Source organism: Sorex fumeus, unplaced genomic scaffold (genome assembly GCF_029834395.1).
Source record: "Sorex fumeus unplaced genomic scaffold, SorFum_2.1 ptg000098l, whole genome shotgun sequence".
NCBI classification, from domain to species: domain Eukaryota; kingdom Metazoa; phylum Chordata; class Mammalia; order Eulipotyphla; family Soricidae; genus Sorex; species Sorex fumeus.
Window position 1 is genome coordinate 48782653 of NW_026606155.1, and position 21762 is coordinate 48804414.

A 21762-nucleotide genomic window follows, 5' to 3' on the forward strand; every position below is an offset into this window, starting at 1 on the left:
AGTGACTCCAACACCTATGTCTACCCTATGATCTCTAGTTTTCCTTTTCCATGTTGTATAGTATAGGATCATAGGATTATAAGATTATAGTATGAGCTGTTCAGTATAAAACCTATCCTGATTACTGAGATAAAGTTATAAATTTTGAGATCTTTTCCTGATTGCATCTTTTTGCACTGTGAGAATGTCTAGCTATTTCCAGACTATATATTATTGTTCGTTTGTCCTTTGCTCTGACATTTTTGTTCATTGGTGTTTAGAGTCCATTTCTGTATATGATAATCCAAATTCTGATGTAGATTTGCCATGATCATAAAAGGAGGTGAATCTTCCTATTCAGCTATCTGGCTCTTCTATCCCTAATATTTTACTGTTCTTACTTATATGACATGAAATGTATTTTTATTTATTTGTCATTGGTTTATAACAATATAGAATTTCAGTGGTATAGTTTAACATCAACACCTCTATATGACTAGAATTCATGGCACACACCATCAAGATCCCAATGCTATCCTATCACCAAAAATAACTATTTTACAATAAAAATAATTTCTTGCTCCGAAACTTTCCCTTTGGTAACCACCATAGTATTCTCATAGTCAAGAGTCGGTTTTGTTATCTTTTGCCTATTTATTTGCTTTAATTTTGTGTATTCTCTATGCATGTGAAATTATCAGTAATTTCCATTCACTTCATCACTTATTTCTCTTAAAAGAGCCAACTCATGTACCATCCATTTTGTCCAAAAGACATGGCTTTATCGTTTTTAATGATAGAGTAATTACACACTGAATATATAAACCAACGCATCTTCATCTAGTTATCTATAAGGGTTATTTAGCATGATTACATAATTGTGATTATTGTGAATAGTACTGCTATGAATTTAGAGGTGCTTATATATTTCAAAATTAGAGTTTTCATAACCTTAACAATGAAGGTCTACAAGTAGTGTTGCTGGATTGCAAGTACTTCCTTTTCTTTCATACTATATTTCATAGAGATGGTACCAAGTTTCAGGGAGTATTAAGGTTTCATTTTCCTCACATCTTTTCCAGCATTTTATTACTAAACTTTCAGGTATGCACAATTCTTTCCAGTCTGACATGATATTTAATCACTTCACTTAATCACTTAACTTCCCGTTAGTCGTCGATTTGCTTGAGTGGGCGCCAGTAACGTCTCCATTTGTCCCTGTCGCGTGCTAGTGTAGCCCAATGGCATCTGTTCACTCTGCGAACATGAAGAGCCTTAAACCGATTGTTCATGATCTTGATGAAGAAGTCTGACCATCTGGTAGGTGGGCGGCCACGTGGTCTTTTGACATCCCGTGGAATCCAGTCAGTAACAGCTCTAGTCCAGCGGTCATCTTTAAATCTCATTACATGACATGATATTTAACCAAATAAAAATGTGGTTTTATTTGCATTTCCCTAAGAATAGGTGTTATTGACATCTGATATGAGAAATTTGTTTGACAGAAATGAATTATATTTCATTTTTAGAAGTTTTTTTGGTTTTTTTTGTTTTTTTTTGGCATGACTTCTAGCTCTGTGCATAGGAATTGTTCCTGCCAGGGCTCAAGGTGCCTTGGATTGAACTCAGGATGGCTTCCTGCAAGACAAGGACCCTACCCACTACACTATGACTCCAAGCCTATAATGTGAATATTTTAAAATAATTATGTTTAGATCCAAAAAAAGATGACAAAATTGTATAAGCACAAAATAAATTGTTTCCTTAAAATGTCATTGATATCCCCATGTGTGTATGTATGTGTGTGTATGTATAAACATTTCATAGTCTAGACAGAAATGCTTCTATTTTTAAAAAATTTAACATCTAGTTTTGTGTAGTTAGAGTCATAAAATTTCAAGAGATATATTGAGATATCTTATGAATACTTTACCCAGTTTCCCTTCTTAATAACATCTTGTTATTATTAATTAATAATGCCATTATTAATTAACATGATGTATTAATTGCATTATGTGTGTGTTCTCAACTCAGTGTATTTTTATACCAGTATAGATTCACCTATCCACAAATGATAAATCACTTTAACCACCCTGACAGCCCCTTTAATTCTGCCTTTTTTATGACAACATCAGCTTTTCACCTTCCTTGCCTCATCTAGTCCATTGGTAATTGTTGGCAACAATTAAATTTTACAATTACACAAGTTTTCAAGAATGCTTTATGAATGTTTTGTTTTGCTTTCTTACACACAGAATAATTCCCTAATTTGTCCAAATTAAGCCAGGCATTAATAGTTTGTGCCTTGTTATTGCATATTTGCAGTTATTATCATCATCCTACAGTTTGTGTAAACAGATACTTGAAAAGGGGCATACTGTTTGTTTCTAGTCTGGAAATATTACAATAAGTGCTGCTATTTTCATTTATGTACACATTTTCGAACTATGTTCATGTATTTTTGCAAGATAAAAATTCAGAAATGTAAGTGCTAAGTAGTATGTGAGGTGGATTTGATTGTATAAGAAATTGCAAAGGTTTTTTTTGGAGAGAACATGCCATTTTATATTTCCACTAGAAAACTATGAGTGATCCAATTTCTATGCATTCTTACTCCCTTTTGTAGGCATTCAGAATTTTTTAATATTCTGATAGAGAAGTAGTATAACTCATATTTATAATGTGTGCTTTCCTAATGCATTGTTGTTTGAATAACCTTCCTATTAAATATCTAGCCACATTCTTAACTTCTTTTTTATTTTATTTTATTAGATTTTTTAATATCATTTACTGGTGAATTTTGAGTAATTTTGTTCTATTGTAATGCAGTTATTTCCCAGATAAGTTTCTTTGTAGAGGGCTTTTTTTTTAAATGATCCTTTTAGTATTATTCTCTTCACATGGAAAGCTAAGTTCTTAGCTTCTGTGAAATCTAATTTATAATTGTTTCTGTTTCAGATTATGCTGGTAGTGTCAAATCTAAGAACCCTGTCTAATGCACAAACTAGCAATTTTCTCTAATCTATTATGGTCATTGTTGTCCTTATTTAATTTTTTTCTGTTTTATTTTTAATTTTTTAAATTGAATCACCATGAATTAGAAAGTAATTCATGATTGAGTTTTAGGCATGCAGTGTTCCGACACCAATTCCTTAACCATTGTTTACTTCCCTTCATCAGTTCCTCAGTTTTTCTCCCAATACACAGTCAGTCTCTATGGAAGGAACACATGTTTTTCCCTTTTAGGCACTGTGGTTTACAGTATTGTTACTGGAAGGGTATCACCCTCCCCTCAGTGGAAAGCTTCCTACTGAGTACCAGGTCTCCTGCTCTTGAGTTTTATTACCGTTAGGCCTTTTTTTAAAATCCCCCTACTATATTTCTTTATATCCCGTAGAGGTGAGATCATTCTGTGTCTCTTGCTTTCCCTCTGACTCACTTCACTCAGCATGGTATTTTCCAGATTCTTCTACGTAGCAGCAAATTGTATGACTTCACCTTTCTTAAGGTTGAATAGTATTCTGTTGTGTATATGTACTATACTTTCTTTATCATCTGTTCTTGGACACTTGGTTTGTTTCCAGATCTTGGCTATTGTAACTAGTGCTTCAATGAACATAGGAGTACAAATGTGTTTCTGTATTGTGACTTTGGGTGGGTCCTTGGGGTATATTCCAAGGAGTGGAATTTCCGGGTCATATGGGAGCTCAGTTCCTAGTTTTCTTCGTTAGTTGATTGGTTCTTTAGGGGACCATACCTGGAACTATTCAGGGATTATTCTTGGCTCTTCCCTCCTGGTAGGGCTCAGGGGACCATGTGAGATACCAGGAATGGAACTCGAATTGGCCATGTGCAGACTACCCACTGTGCTAACACTCCAGCCCACAATTTCTAGTTGTTTTGATTTTCTTTTTAAAACAATTTTATTAAAGCCTTGTGATTTACAAAGTTGCTTATACTTGGGTTTTAGACATACTATGTTCCAGAACCAATCCCGCCACCAGTGTCTTTCTTCCACCAGTGCTCCCAGGTTTTCTCCTTCCTCATCCTCATCCCCAGCTGCCACTTTGACAGGCACCTTTAAGTTTGGTTGTTGAAGAATCAGTAGTGTAAAAGAATGGTTTAGCTAAATATCCAAAGTACAGAGTCAAAATACTTTCAACAAAATATCAAATACTCATTTTAAAGTGAAAAAATGAAAATTGACAAAGTTTAACGTTAGTATATTTCTTTTGATGCAAAATATTGACATTTTCTATTAGCAATAATGTAAAAATGAATGAAAATAATAATTTAGATTTTTGATGTATAATCTAAATTTAGAATGTGTTATTATGGTATATCTGAGGGCTGGAGCCATAGCACAGTGGTAGGGCATTTGCCTTGTACACCGCAGACCTGACCGACCCGGGTTCAGTTCCTCTGCCCTTTTCGGAGAGCCTGGTAAGAGTTTCTCGCCTGCACGGCAAATCCTGGCAAGCTACCCATGACATATTCAATATGCCAAATACAGTAACAACAAGTCTCAAAATAGAGACGTTACTGAGCCCACTCGAGCAAATTGATGAACAACAGTGACAGTGACAGTGACAGGTATATCTGAATTAATAATAACGTTCATAGAGGTAGAATAGAGTTTATTCTAATACATAACCAAAGTCTTTTGCCCTTACTGTTTCAATTTCTTCTTTATCTCAACTTGCAGGAATAATAGCATAAAATTATTAAACTTATATTCTAATGAATATTTATAAGGATGTTGTGGCAGTTCATAATGGTGGGGAAAAATAGACATATTCTAATTAAATGTCTATCAGTTACAGTAATGGTTAAATTAAAGTTATATTCTTTCTATATCTACTTCAGCTGAATATCATAGCATATCCTGAAGACTTCCACTTAGTAAGAGATTGTTTCAGTGTGTCCTTGTAGGATACCGCTACAGTGTCAGAAATTAACACACCAAAATAAACTCTTTTGAAGCCCTCAACTGATGTTATATACACTACCCTTGAGTTCTGAATTAATACCTGTTCTACAGACTCACAAAGTTCCCTAGTGGTACCCAGTTTATTGTGCACAGTGGTCTTTAGATTAAAAAAATTTCTTCACTGATTGACTTTCATTCTCTTTTTCTCCCTCATATGCTTACCAACATTTCCTGAATCGCTTGCCAGATACAATATTTCACTACAACCTTGCCTCAAAGATTGCTTTTGAGAGAACCAAATTAATATAATAGTTTACATATAAAAGAAACAAGAATTTTTCCTTTTTTTAATGTGCTTGAGCTTAATATAATTATATATAATACATATAACTTTGTATAATATATATTAGCAAGAATTTTTCTTTTTTAATGTGCTTGAGCTTAATATAATTATATATAATACATATAACTTTGTATAATATGTATTAGTATGGTCCGACATAAATAACTGGCTTTAGTCTGATATATTTATAAAGATATACAAAGTTCTTAATTGCTAACATCTTTCCTAGCCAGTAGATATGGCTTACATTTTTTTCATTTTCTTCTTCATTCCTATATCATTAGTTTATTTTCACTAAAATATTAACTGTAGTGGGGATGGTGGTGCTTAAGGAGAAAAAAAGAGGCTGTGTAGGGAGTTTTCCCTGAGATTTTTTGTCATTGTTTAAAAGTAGAACTTTTCTAGATGGATTTAAAAAAAAAAAACATTTATAGACATTCTTCAAGGAGGGAAAAGATACTAAAAATAAAAATATAAATTAATAAAACACCACTGTATCTTATCTTTCTTATGAGGTCCTAAGGATATTATGGGATTGTGAAAAGAGGGTAGTCACTAAGGGCAAAGTATCACTTCATATTTCACGTTGGCAGAGGAGATCAGGTGAAGTCAGAGAATCAAATAATGCTCTACCTAATGAAGCATATATAATTCATTGTTTAGATATGTAAAATTAATTATTAAAGAAAATTTGCACATTAGTAAAATTTATATGTATTCGTTATGAATAGCAATGAAAATTTATATGCCGGAATAGATAAGCTGGAATCCCTGCAGATATCCCATGCAGACATCTCTTTTAGAATACAATGTACAACTTCCTAACAAAATTTTACATCTTCCATCTTGGATACAAATTATTTGCTAATCTGAATTATAGTCTTTCAACTACATTCATTTGTTTTAAAAAATAGTTTACTATATATGAAAGCAATCTCCATTACAATGAGTGCATTTCTTTTCATCATTTTGGCCTGGTGAGCTATGTTGATTTGAGAATATCTTAATGAGATCAGTTCTGTATATTCTAAACCAGTCCTGTGTATTCAAACCCAATCCTCATTAGTTGTGCATAGAAAAATGAACTTTATGGAGATACAAACATACTCTCAAACATCTGAATGATGTTTGGTTTTGGTCAAAGACGGGATTATAATTATAAGGCTAAACTGATGTTTTTCAAGATCACTACTGAATAAGAATGCAAAACCCTATTTTGCATTGGTGTATTAACAGTTTCTTTTGTATTTCTCATATTTAGAATGAAAGTAGTGGTGATTATAATCACTTAATCACTTAATCCCCATTATTCATCGATTTACTCGAGCGGGTGCCAGTAACGTCTCCATTCATCCCGGTTGCGTGCTAGCGTAGCCCAATGGTATCTGTTCGTTCTAGGAACATGCAGAGCCTCAAACCGATCATTCAGGGTCTTGACGAAGAAGTCTGACCATCTTGTAGGTGGGCGTCCACGTGATCTTTTGATGTCCTGTGGAATCCAATCAGTAATGGCTCTAGTCCATCGGTTGTCTGTAAACCTCATTACGTGTCCAGCCCATTTGATTTTTGATGTCTTGGCAAATGAGACAGCGTCCCTGATTCTTGAGCGTTTACGAAGATCATAACTCTGTATTCTATCCCTCATTTGAGTGAATCATGATATTCCAAGCATAGCTCTTTCGATTCCTCTTTGAGAGACCCGAATAGCGTTCTCATCCTGTTTTCATAGGGTCCAGGTCTCTGAGGCATATGTTAATGCAGGAAGAATAGTGGAATCAAAGAGATGTGCTCGTAGCTGGAGGTTCTTTGTCCTTTTAGTTATTTCTTCAGTGTTCTTGAAGGCATTATAATATAAGGTGATTATAACATAAGCCAGAAATACGAGACTCAAACTTGATCCTTTCTGCTTTTCCTTATATTAAATATTTTATTATATCTTGCCAATTTTAGCTGTCTGAATACATTTTGATCTGTGTAATTCCTGCCATCTCTGATAGCACAATCTTAGCCATAGTGACCACTAATCCAATGCAGGGTTACTGCATTAGCTCCTTCCTTTTGACTTATACATACAATATTGTTAACCACAGTCATTCTCCATCCTGTAGTTTATATAATTACCTTAAAATACTTCCTTCAAATGGCCTTCTGTTGCTTTTTAAATAAGGACTAGGAATAAATTGCTTAAAGTATCAAAGAAACCTGCATGTGTTGGCTTGCTACCAATTGGACTTCATCTTTCTTATTCACTAGTTGCTAAAGTCTTCTGTACATACCATATTACATGAGCTATACTTGGCACCCACTAAAATGAAATAAAGAATGATTGTCCTTACTCTCCCTCGCCTTGCTAGTGTGCTTTAGACACAGAATTTTTCTCCAATATTGACACCTTACTCAGAATTCAGTACTGCCTCCTTACTTGGGCCTTTTGTGCCTGCCAATGCTCAACCTCAAATGTATGAACCTTCATTCCCTTTTGTCTACTTTTTTCCTAGTTTTGGTTTACTTAGACATTTCTCTGGAAATTTCTTTGTCATATACTCCAAATCAGTCTATTCTGTTATATTTTCCTTCTATTTCACTTTAGAACATTTGTTAAGAATTTAATTGGATGGTAACTTGATGCTGAATTTCCATTTCCCTGAAATGGAAGCTATAACATTTTCTCGACTTTAATGTTTAAATTCAGAGTATAGTGTCAAATATTTGTTAAATAACAGCATGATAGTTTTCTCTCTCTACTTTGATCCTTTTAAACCAAGTCCAAAGATTTCTTCAAAAATTCATTCTCCTCCATCATTTTATTCTTTTTGATACTATCATTAAAAAATATCCTTTTAAAAGTCACCAATGGGGCTGGAGTTATGCTAGTAGAGAGGATAGGGTGATTGCCTTACATGTGGCTGATCTGAGTTTAATCCCTGGAACCCCATAGAATTCCCTGAATCTGCCAAAAGTGATACCTAAGTGCAAAGCCAGGAATAAGCTATGAGCACTGCTGAGTATAGACCTTAAACTAAAATAAAAGTCACCAACATTGGTTTATGTTATAGTTACTTAATTTACCTAGTTGTCTTAAACATTCATTTATGTGAGGGGCCAGAGAGATAGTATATCAGGTAAGGTGCATGCCTTTCATGTTACTGACCTAGTTTCAATCCCTGGTACCTCATATGGTTTCTTGAGTCCTGCCAGGTGTCATCCCTATGTGTGGAACCAGAAGTAACCCCTGACCATGGTAAACTGTGGGTCTCCAAATAAAAACAAACAATGTGACAGCTATTCATTCTTTTATCATTATATCTTTTTTTCAACCGTTTGTATTTATTAGTCCTGTTCATTATAAATTCTTATCTACTTTGTAATGGATGATGTTCAAAATTCATTCTCCTGACTTCATCTTTTATATAGATTCAAGAATTTATACTGTTTCTTTAGTCCAAATTTGTAAGCAATTTCTTCCTGTACCTAAAACAAAATTATTCTCCCAAACTCTTAAATTCTTTCAAAATCTGGATTCTCTGTATTTTTATTTGACCATGATTATACTACTACTTCTCTACTTAACCATATTTAAAACCCATAAAATCTCTTTAACCTTCATTTACCCTATATCCAAAATTTAGAAAGTATTGTCACTTCATTTCTGTCATCTTGCAATTCTTTTAAAAATTCCATTTTGATCAAGGAAATTGACTTAAATTTCCTTTTGTCTAGACAGTGTAATAACATTCTAACACATATAAGTGCCCTGGTACTCCTATTCTCAAATGAATGACTATTGCTCTGTCAAATTATCTGATATTGTCCCACTATTCCAAGAATATTGGGCTTCAAACATAATAGTCCTCTTTGCAGGGATTCTGAATGTCTACCTTTTGCATAATAACTAAGGCACAAATGTCTAAGTGTATTCTCACAATTTAAGTGTTTCTGAAAACACCTCACCAAATGAATTACACTGCAATTTACTGGATCACTTACCTACCAAGAAAATATTAACTCAAACTGCTTTAAATTTTACTTGCTATCTGACTTTTCTCAGGTACATTCTGGCTTATGGTCTTGAGAAGTGTGGAGATCTTCTATTAACTATTCTTGAGCACTCATTTCAAATATAATCTTTTACCTCTTCTACCTTGAAATTCATATTACCTTTTGTCACTTCTTTTGTTAAAAAGGTATTTTTTCATGTTTTAACCATTGTGCCTATATTTTTCTCGGTAAAAATGAGATAGTAGGCATTATATTTCATTTCTTTTATGTTTCTTACAATGCCAGTATTAGGATCTGGCATATACTAGGTGTTTGATAATGGTTGATAATGTAGAATAAACAATTTCTTGTTTTCTGTTGTATAGTTTGTCATCACAAGACAATAATATTGTTTTTAGAATTTAATTGTATGAAATTTTCCAATAAAATATTAATTTGATGTTTTCACTGAGAATTTGGTGGAACTAACAGGTTTAAACACATGCAAATATACTGTTGCTGCTAAAGTGAAGGCATGACTTTAGTAAGGAAAACACCTGGTTTTATCTTTTTTTTTTGGTCTGTTTTTTTGATAGCCATACCAAGAAGTGCTCGGGGTTTATTCCTAGAGGAGCTCAGGGGATGACGTGGAGTGCAGTGATGGAACCCTGGAGCAGATCATCTCTCCAGTCCAATTTTTACCATTTATTTCTACTAAGAAACACTTGAAAAGCACCAGGAATATCATACTATGTATGTGAGCTATAACTTTTTAAAAATTTAGGTTTTTTGAATCTTAATTCAATGCATAAACTTAGTAGATACATTTAGTAAAAACAGAATTTAAGTCAAAGAGATAGGGGAGATTAGCACTGTAGCACTGTCCTCCCATTGTGTATTTATTTGCTAGAGCAGACACCAGTAACGTCTCCATTGTGAGACTTATTGTTACTGTTTTTGGCATATCGAATACACCACAGGGAGCTTGCAAGGCTTTGCCATGTGGGTGGGATACTCTCAGTAGCTTGCCAGGCTCTCCATGAGGGGCAGAGGAATCGAACCAAGTTGACTGTGCTATCACTCCAGCCCAGTGGAGATTAATACTTATATTTATAATGAATAAATTGTTTATCTTTGTAAAATAATTCCTTAATACTGATACTGAAATTATTTTAAACTAATTTATAATCCATTTTTAACAATCACATTAAAAAAGTACTGTTTTTTTTCAGCTTAATAGGACAAGAACACTGCCCTGCATAAAATATGCCCTTCTATTGGGAAGGAAAATTCTGTTTTAAGGAATGCTTGCTGACAAAGGAAGAGCTCATACATTTCCATACACTTAAAATAGTTTTAGTAACACAATATGGTTTGTCAAATTTGAGATATTTTATTATTTGTATTCGTTTTCTTTTCAATTGTATTTGTTAGGTCTTTGATGCTAAAAAGTCAGATGGATTGCCTTCATTAATTTGAGTATAGTGTTTCTACAACATAGTCATGTTGAATTTATAACTATTCTGCTTTCTTTTCACTTCTTGGTTCATTTCTTCAGAGTTGCACTAGTAGAACAGATTTTATAACATGATATTAGGAGCCCAGATATGGTTCTAAAAATTGGGAATGCAAAGTGAACAAGATAGATGACATTACCCATTTTCTTTAATAGCATCAATTTAAGTGGGCATATGATTTTTATTTTTAGGGTAATCTAGTCACAATATTCTGGGTGGTAAACAGACTATAATTAAGCTTAAGTAAAATATTTATGAGAATTCTTGCAGTAGCTCTACTTAGTTCTCTGTAAATGACTTTTAAATATACAATATCCACTTAGTATCATTTCTGCATGTTGATTCCACTCTTATTTTGCATATGAAACCTATAGGAATCACACTGAATATAAGTGAACATTTTGCTTCTGCAGAGCACATTTAGAAAAGCTTAATAACAGCTCATTAACCAAGCATCCATTTACACACTGAAGCCACTATAAGACTAAAAAGAGGTAATCACATTTAGAGGAAGGTAGTAGCTCCAGAGAGAGGATTCTGAGAAGCACAGTGAAGGTCAGTTGCTTAAAGATTTTTTTCCTCTCTGTCCTGTTACTTTACAAACTTTTTATTAAAAGTTATAAAGTAAATGTATTGAAAAATTCTCAAGATGCAGCATAAGCAAACTCTTTTGTGGCACTAACTCTGTGCTAAAATTAAATTAAAATTTTTTTAAAGAACTGTCCTTACCAGGAACTTAATGAAATCTGTGATGCTGTGCATTCAACTGAGAAAGAAGCTATATTGAAAACAGTCTTCTGCTAAATATGCCCATTTCTAAAGAAGCTATTACAAGCCTGACTTTCTTTACCTTAAGTAAAGTCATACTTATGTGGTTAGCTATTGCAAGAAACATTCTAGAAATGAGCTGGAAATATAAAAGAAGAACATCCTAGAAATAAAATATTGGTACTTGAGTACAACACATTTTTTTAAAAATGTGTTCTTTGCTGGAGTCAGAGAGATAGTACAGTGAGGAAGGCATTTAGTTTTCACACAGCCAGCACAAGTTTGATCCTCAGCCTCATACATGGTACCAAGACATTGACATAAGTCATCCAGAGTCAGGAATAAGCCTTGAGCACAACTGGGTGTGGCCTTTAAACCAAAATTAAAATTAAAACAAAAGCATAAATGTATTCAGTTATAAACTTTAAAATTGCTCTCCAATTAAATTATTTTATAAAATTTTAACATATATAGTAACATTGTTATTATAATATAATTATTATAATTATAATTATATTATATTATAATTAATATAATTATATTATATTAATTATATTATAATTAATATAACATTACTATATAGTAACGAAAACAGGATGAGAACACTATTCGGGTCTCTCAAAGAGGAATCGAAAGAACTATGCTTGGAATATCACGACTCACTCAAATGAGAGATAGAATCCGGAGTTCTGATCTTCGTCAACGCTCAAGAATCAGGGACGCTGTCTCATTTGCCAAGACATCAAAAATCAGATGGGCTGGACATGTAATGAGGTTTACAGACAACGGCTGGACTAGAGCCATTACTGATTGGATTCCACGAGACATCAAAAGATCACGTGGACGCCCACCTATAAGATGGTCAGACTTCTTCGTCAAGACCCTAAATGATCGGTTTGAGGCTCTACATGTTCCTAAAACGAACAGATACCATTGGGCTATGCTAGCATGCAACCGGGATGAATGGAGACGTTACTGGCACCCGCTCGAATAAATCGATGAATTACGGGGATCAAGTGATTAAGTGATTAAGTGATAGTAACATTGTAGTCAAAGTTGAATGATTTTAACTTTTATAGGATATTTAACATAAATATGATTCTTGTACAAATATGATATGAGGGCTTCATAAATAAGGTAAAAATGTATGTATGAATTTATTCCCCAAACTATTCCTTTGGGACATGACTCTCATTTTGCAGGCTACAAGGCTACAAGGTTACACCTACAAGTACTCAGAGAGTACTCGTGGATCTATGCTCAGAGATCACTCTTGGCTGGTCTTGGGGAACCATATGGAGTACAGGGGATTGAACTTAGGTCAGCTGTGTACAAGACAAGCACCCTTCTAATACTATCATTCCAACTACTTCCACTTTTATTTATTTATTAAATGCCTAATCTATTTACTATTAATGTGCCTCAATTTTCATATCAGTAAAATAGAGATAATAAAAGTAAATATTTCACATTAGATGAGAATTAAGAAAGCAACAATGTAAACTCAGGACAATGTAGACATATGTCAATGAATGTATATTAACTACTATTGTCATATCACAGATAAATGATTAAAGAAGCTTCTGTGTAATGATTAACATGTAGTTAAACAAAGGCAGAAATAATATCTCTTGTATTTCTCTATTTTTTCCAAGATTCTATTGACCTATTATGGATTAGATGATTGAAAAGTTGAGATTCCACAGAAATAGAAAAAAATAACTATAAGAGTATGCATGTGATTTAAAAATTTCATAAATTAAAATTTTTACAAAATGTGATTTTACCTGGATTTTTCTCATCATTTGATTTAAAGTTTTGAAATGATTACCTGAGACTTCACAAGTTTTCAATACTTATGCTTTCATTACGTTAGTTTTCATTTATCTTTATGAAATGGTTTCAAAAGTCTATATTTAATAGAAAAAAACACAAATAAGGGGAGCAATTTGATATAAAATAATTGATATATATTCATTTGTGTAAAGAAAAATGAACACTAAACTCTAGAAACAACTTGATTATAGTATGATACATACTTGCTGTTACTGCTATTTAATTTCATTTTGGACACTTGTTTGTGATGGGTGTATATACAAAGAAGACATAAACAAGAATTTATTACTAACAAGTATCCTAACCTGCAAAGGTGTCAGTCAAGCCACACAGGAACAGGACACAAATATATGTCCAATTTTTCTCTGTTGTTTTCCATGGATTTAAGACGTGACAAACCACCTTTAGTTCCTTCTTTGTGTATATATCTATACACACTGACAAAACAGTGCTTAAAGTGTACTGTGTCCATCCATAGAAAGTGGGTGAATTTCTAAAGACCTTTGCGTTTCTTAATATAATTTCCCTAAAATTAGAAATACACCTCTCAATATTTATTATTTTTTTATTTTTAAATGAATCACTGTGAGGTACAGTTACAGACTTACGAACTTTCGTGCTTACGTTTCAGTCATACAATGATTGAGTACTCATCCCTCCACTAGTGCCCATTCTCCACCACCAATGATTCCAGTACAGTAACAAAATTTTTTTTCTTAAGTCACCGTGAGTGTGTAGTTTTAACCCTTTCTGAATCCCTTTATGTCTTAAGAACATTTCTGTTTTTAATACAAGAAAGTTTTCTATTTTTGGTACATTTGCTGTAATTTATAAGCCATCAAATAAAATTATTATCAAACAAAAATAAATAGAATTCTTAATTTTGTCTGATCAGTGATCTCTCTCTTCTCTCTCATGTGCTCTCTCTCACTAAACACCCACATGAATGTGAAGGATGTGAGGAGAAAGGGAGAGAGAGAGAGACAGAAACAGAGAGACAGAGAGAGAGAGAGAGAGAGAACATTCTCTCTTTTCTTGATTATAGATTCTTTCTCCCAAACTGAAATAGTGTTAGTTAGAAAGTGTTTGCCAATTTACTGGTTTTTCAAATAAATCCATTAAAATACAAGTAAAAATTTAATGATAAGAATGTTAGTTTGGTGACAAGTACAAAAATTCTAAGCAGAGTTTCCTCAAGTTCTTCTGCCTAGTACCAATTTAGGAAAAAAATTAATTTAGGGTTAATTTGTTCTCCATTGTGTGGAAAGGAAGACTACAAAACAGATTAATTTAAAATGTGAAGGAAAAGGAAAATATATAAATATTTAATATATTTAAATAGCACAGCAGGTAGGGCTTCTGCCTTGCACGCAGCCAACATGGCCGACCCGAGTTCGATTCCTCCGCCCCTCTCGGAGAGCCCGGCAAGCTACCGAGAGTATTTGATATGCCAGACACAGTAACAACAAAGTCTCCAATGGAGACGTTACTGGGCCCGCTCGAGCAAATCGACGATCAACGGGAGGGCCTTTACCTTTACCTTATACAAATTTATATCCTATTAAATAGCTTGATCCCCCGTTATTCATCAGTTTACTCGAGCGGGTGCCAGTAACGTCTCCATTCATTCCTGTTGCGAGCTAGTGTAGCCCAATGGCATCTGTTCATTGTAGGAACATGCAGAGCCTCAAACCGCTCATTCAGGGTCTTGACGAAGAAGTCTGACCATCTTGTAGGTGGGCGTCCACGCGATCTTTTGACCTCCCGTGGAATCCAGTCAGTAATGGCTTTAGTCCAGCGGTTGTCTGTAAACCTCATTACGTGTCCAGCCCATCAGATTTTTGATGCCTTGGCAAATGAGACAGCGTCTCTGATTCTTGAGCATTGATGGAGATCAGAACTACGGATTCTATCTCTCATTTGAGTGAATCGTGATATTCCAAGCATAGCTCTTTCAATTCCTCTTTGAGAGACCCGAATAGCGTTCTCATCCTGTTTGCGTAGGGCCCAGGACTCTGAGGCATATGTTAATGCAGGAAGAACAGTGGAATCGAAGAGGTGTGCCTGGAGCCGGAGGTTCTTCATCCTCTTAGCTATTTCTTCCACGCTCTTGAAGATGTTCCAAGCTGCTCCCTTCCTCCTGCGCAATTCAGGTGCCAGGTCATTTGTATTGTTGACTTATCGACCTAGGTACACATAACTGTTGCATTCGGAGATGGTGGTTCTGTTGAGAGCAAATGGAGCATCAGGAACGAGGCTGTTTCTCATAAACATTGTCTTTGTAAGATTCAGCTATAGTCCGACCTTTGCACACTCACGGTTGAAGTCGGTCAGCATTTGTGCCGCTTGGCTGATGTTTGGTGTTATTAAAACAATGTCATCAGCAAAGCGGAGGTGGTGTAGATGCTGACCATCTATCTTCACTCCCATTCTTTCCCATTCCAGTTGTCGCATGATGTTCTCGAGGGTGGCACTGAAGAGTTTCGGTGAAATGGTATCACCCTGCCGAACCCCTCTCTTGACATAGATGATTACTTCTTTGTAGAATGGTGAGATCCTAGTAGTGAAACTGTAATAGAGCTCACGAAGGATACTGATGTATTGAGTTTGTATGCCCTGATTGTCTAGGGCTTCTATGACCACTTCCGTCTCAACAGAATCAAAGGCCTTCTTTAAATCAATGAACATTAGATAGAGCGGCATCTTGAACTCCGAGAAACCTCAATGAGCTTGGTTATCATGTGGATATGGTCGATGGTGCTGAATCCTTTGCAGAACCCAGCTTGCTCGCATGGTTGTCCTTCATCTAGTGTTCTGCTAATCCTATTCAGGATGACTTGAGTCAACAGTTTGTGGATGATAGACAATAGGCAGATTGGGCGATAGTTGCCAATGTCGTGAATGTCTCCCTTCTTGTATAGTAGTACAGTCCTGCTGGTTTTCCATTGGGCTGGAACCTTGCATTCAGACAGGTAGCGTGTGAAGAACCGAGCCAGTGTATTGATGAGTACTGATTGTAAGTTCTTCAGGTGTTCAGGTCTGATCTTGTCTGGGCAAGGTGCTCTTTGTTTCTTTACCGACGAGATGGCATGTTAGATTTCGGAAGGGAGAACATTGGGAATGACATATTCATCATGCGGAATGTGGTATGTGGGCAAGTGCATGTGGCTATTAAAGAGATCTGAGTAGAAATCATGAATAATCTTCTCCATTGCCCTTCTGGAAGATGTGATAGATCCATCAGGATGTTGGAGGGCAGTCATCTTGGTCTTGTAGTTGGTGAAGGACAGGCGGGCATTGCAAATGCTTTTCCCGGCTTCTCCCGCATCTAGCAGCACCACTGCTCTCCTATCTTTGAGGTCATCCTTGATGGCTTCTCGGCATTGTTTTGCCAGCTCGGACGTTCGTTTGTGGTTGCCTGAGTCATGTGCCAAGCCACTTTGGCGAATAAGTTCAAGAGTGTTCGAAGAAAGGCGGTTTTTTGTGGTTATCTCTCTCTTGGCATTACTGGCACAATCATGGAGGTGCTGAATCATTCGATCGTATTCCTCATCAATGTTGTCAATGACACATCTTCCCATGTTGCCGCAACAGAGCCAAACAGCTCCCAGTTGGTGGTCATTCTGGGAGTTCTCTTCTTAAACTTTGCATTCTTTTCTCCTCGTTCCGTGAGGTAGAATTTTACATGAAGGAGACGGTGGTCAGATCCTGTTTGGAATTTTGGGACAACAGTAACATCGGCAAAACCACTGATTGAATATGAAGTCGTCTATTTCATTAAATATTCCTATTAAATATATATGGAAATTATTGATAATAAAGCAAAAGAAAATGTAGTTCATAGTTTCTCAGAGAAGACAAGAGAAGAGGTACTGAGTCATGGAGATGGCAGAGTTTCCCTGAGATCGTAACGTGCACAGGAGGTATGAATTCAAGGTATTCTCTGTGTTCCATCAGTTGTTGTCCTTATTCCAACTCATAGCTTACCATAATAATTTAATTAAAGTACCCTCAGAAAATGTTGATCTCTTGCAGCCAAATACTGCTAGAGAAAAGTGAATATTTATTTATTTTTGACGAAATTGTATGTTATATTTTACTAGACTAGATGCTATGATATGCATGCAGAATTTTAATACCACTTATTAGCTAATACTGGCTAAAAATACTCCTGATTTTTAATCTTCATCTTTAAAATTTAATAGCATTATTGTTAGCACAAAATTAGATTTTTCCTGCAATAGTGGTTTGTTAGAATTGTGTGAAAAAATGTATGCAAAACTCATAAGCTTAAGAAGTTAACGTTTATTGTACTGTTCAAGTAGATGGGCTCAGGTCCCTCACCAATATCCAGGCTTCTCCTTTAATCCATGTACAAAGTCACTCATCCTGTCTTTTGATACCCTGTCCAGCCTGTCCAGTGTACAATGTCTTAAGTCCTGTTTCTCACCTTCTTCTCGCCTCCAGTGTTCAGTAGCCTGGTCTTGTCCTTATACTGTTCTCTATCTGGTATACACTTTCCTAGTCTAAAATTTTATTGCTTTTAGGACAGGATCCTAGTGGTTCCTGTCATCTGTCTGGACATGTAAACCCTACATGATTTTGCTTTATGTCTGGATATAGGGGCCTTTCTGGTCCTGCTGTCTGTCTGAGCCTGACTGGGTAAAAATACAGAGGAAAGAGTCTGACTACGGGCTTCCTTTTATCTGCTGCTATCTCCCATCCCCATTCATCCCATTATTTCTGCTAGATACTTTTTTGGTTAGGCAAGATTTAAAGTGAGCAACTATATTAACTAGTTCACCTGGAGCTCTATTTTTCCACTCCCACTGTATCATTACTGAACTGATAATACACTATATTCAAATAAATGAGTAATTTACCATGATTTTACCATTGTATATCTCTCCAACTATGATGTGAATTAACTGAAAAAAATCGTGAAATATTTCTTAAATAAAAAATATAAATTCAATACAGATTCTTTTACCTAAGTTATTAAATGAGCATATAAACTTTATTTTATTGACAATTTCAACATTTCTTAAGGTATATTAAAATATCACCTTCAGCTGATTCTCCTGGGATCTTGATAAAGTATGTATTGTGGGATACCATACTAAGTAAATAATAAATTAAAAACCATGGAAGCCAGGACTCTACATTTAACAGACTTCTCATGTTAAAATTATTCATAACACGGCTTTCTTGAGGATTTTATTCAAAGTATTAAAAAGATAACCCAAGACCCAGCTTGGGGTGTTGTCTAAAACATAAACCTTTCATGTTTTAGACTTGAAATTTAATCTCTTGCACTGAAAATAAAATTAACTAAAAAAAAAGATAAATCCAGAGTATCCTTCACCTGTAAGGTTGTGAGATGTCATATCAGGCAGGATGACTCAGTAATGCTGCAAGATAGACTGTGACTAAGCACTATCTTACCTGTTTAAATACTGACTGTTAATAAAGATTGATATCCATGGATTTTGTCTGTAATCCCTGGTCGCCGGAGGTTGGTGGAAGTAGAAAGGGCAGGGTAGGGTGGGACTTCTGGTTTTAATCCCTTGGTCACCAGAGATTGGTGGGAGCAGGCAGAGGATCTCTGTTCCCGGTTCCCATTGAGCCTGGAGTTCAAGGTCACAAGGTTCCGCTTACCTAGTTCTGTGGGGCTTCACTTGTGCATGAGTCTCGGTCCAAGCATCCTGAAAGCATCCTGGAGTATGGTGGCAGCTGGGTAGTGGAGGTAGTGGACCCAAACTACCGGTACCAGATAAAAACCTCATCAGCAGACCTCCGCTACCTCCACTATGCTTCAGGATGTTTTCCAGACTGAGCGGCCACAAAGCGGCCACATGACGCATCATAAGATACTTAATACCCATCTTCCAAGATTATGCACCATATTTGATAGGGGTTAAAATGTGGTTTGAACCATGGGAACACCTGAAAGGGTAGAGGCCGCCCTAAAAGCCTCTATCCCTCTCAGAGAGAGTGGCAAGCTACCAAGAATATCCCTCCCGTAGGTCAGAGCCTGGCAAGCTATCCATAGCATATTCAATATGCCGAAACCAGTAAATACAATGTGTCTCATTCCCCTGACCCTGAAAGATCCACCAATATGGCAGCATTAAGAAGGATGAGGAAGGAGAGGATGATGAAATCTCAAGGCCTATCTAGGCTGCCTAAATGAAGAAGGACAAAAATGACTGTCTGTACTTTCAATGCTAGTAGTCTGGCATTGGATGCATCCATTGAGGACCTGATAGTACAAGCTCGAAAGATCAAGTACAACATCATTGGTCTGATGGAGATGAGAAGGCATCAATCACATCACGCTGTTTTCATCACTGGAGAAGAACTCTTCCTCAGAACATGCGACAAAAGAGGCGTTGATGGTGTCGGTGTCCTGGTCATGATGAACTTGGCCATGAGCATTGATTCATTCGAATGCAATTTGATTCAACCTGAATCGAACGATTACACTTGAATAGATGTGGCTCACTGCCGGCAATTTCTATCTTTGTTGTCTACACACTAATATCCAATTATGATGAAGGAGAAATTGAGAAGTTCTACATGGAGCGGGGGAAGTTCTATAAAGAAGACCACACGTTCTATAAGATCATTGTCAGTGATTTTAGTGCCAAGTTAGGACTGAGATCAGAGGAAGAACTCCACTTTGGGACCCATGGCCTAGAATGGAACTAACAGGGTGAGAGACTGTCTGAGTTCATCATGTAGACAAATATCATCCATGGTAACTCACAGTTTCAGAAGACTGAATCTAAACATTGGACATGGGAGTCTCCCAGTGTATGGTTCCACAACGAAATTGACTACATCATATTCAGTCAATGGTTTTGTCTGACCAATGTCGCTGTTGTCCCAAAATTCCAAATGGGATCAGATCAACATCTACTTCATGCAAAACTCTACTTCACGGAGTGGGGAGAAAGGGATGCAAAGTTTAAGAAGAGAACTCCCAGAACAACCACCAACTTGGAGCTATTTGGCACTATTGTAGCAACATGAGAACATGACGTCGTTGACAACATTGATGAGAAAAATAACAGACTGGTTCAGCACCTCTGTGATGTCCGAGGAACAGAGAGAGATAGTCACAAAAAGATGCCCGTTTTCAAAAACTCTTGTGCTTATTCGCCAACATGGCTTGGCGCAATTTTCAGGCAACCATAAGCGAATGTCTGAGGTCGCAAAGCAGTGCAGTGAAGCTATAAAGGAAGACCTCAAAGAGAGCAGAGCAGCAGTGCTGGGAGATGTGGCAGAAGCCGGGAAAAGCATTCACAATGCCCGCCTGTCCTTCACCAACTACAAGACCAAGATGACTGCCCTCTGACATCCTGATGGATCTATCACATCTTCCAGAAGGGCAATGGAGATTATCCATGACTTCTATTCGGATCTCTTTGATAGCCATGTCTACCTCTCCACATGCCCAATTCTGCAGGATGGATATATCATTCCCAATGTTCTCCCTTCTGAAATGTGACATGCCACTTCATCAGTAAAGAAGCAAACAGCACCTGACCCAGACAAGGTCAAACCTGAACACCTGAAGAAACTGCCATCAGTACTCATCAATACACTGGCTTGGCTCTTCACATGCTACCTGTCTGAATGCAAGTTTCTGTCCCAAAGGAAAACCAGCAGGACTGTACTACTGTACAAGAAGGGAGACACCCACGACATTGGGAACTATCACCCGATCTGCTTTTTTTCTGTCATCTACAAGCTGTTCACTCGAGTCATCCTGAATAGTATTGGCAGAACATTAGATGAAGTAAAACCATGTGAGCAAGCCGAATTCCAAAAAGGGTATAGCAGGAATGACCATATCCACATGTTAACCAAGCTCATTGAGGTTTCTCTGGAGTTAAAGATGCTGCTCTGTCTAACATTCATTGATTTAAAGAAGGCCTTTGATTCTGTTGAGATGGAAGCGGTCATTGAAACCCTAGTCTAATAGGGCTTTCAAACTCAATACATCAGGGTCCTCCATTAGCTGTGTTACGGATTCACTACCAGGATCTCACCATTCTCCAAGGAAGTGATCATCCATGTCAAGAGATTGGTTCAACAGGGTGATACCATTTTACTGAAACTCTTCAGTGCCACCCTCGAGAACACCATGCAATGACTGGAATGGGAAGGAATGGAAGTGAAGATAGATGTATGGCAACTTTACCAGCTCTGCTTTGCTGATGACATTGTTCTAATAACACCAAATATTAGCCAAGTGGCACAAATGTTGGCGGCCTTCAACCAAAAGTGTGGAAAGGGTGGACTACAGCTGAATCTCACGAAGACAATGTTTATGAGAAACAGTCTCGTTCCTGATATTCCATTTGCTTTCAACAGAACAAACATCTCTGAATCCAACAGTTATG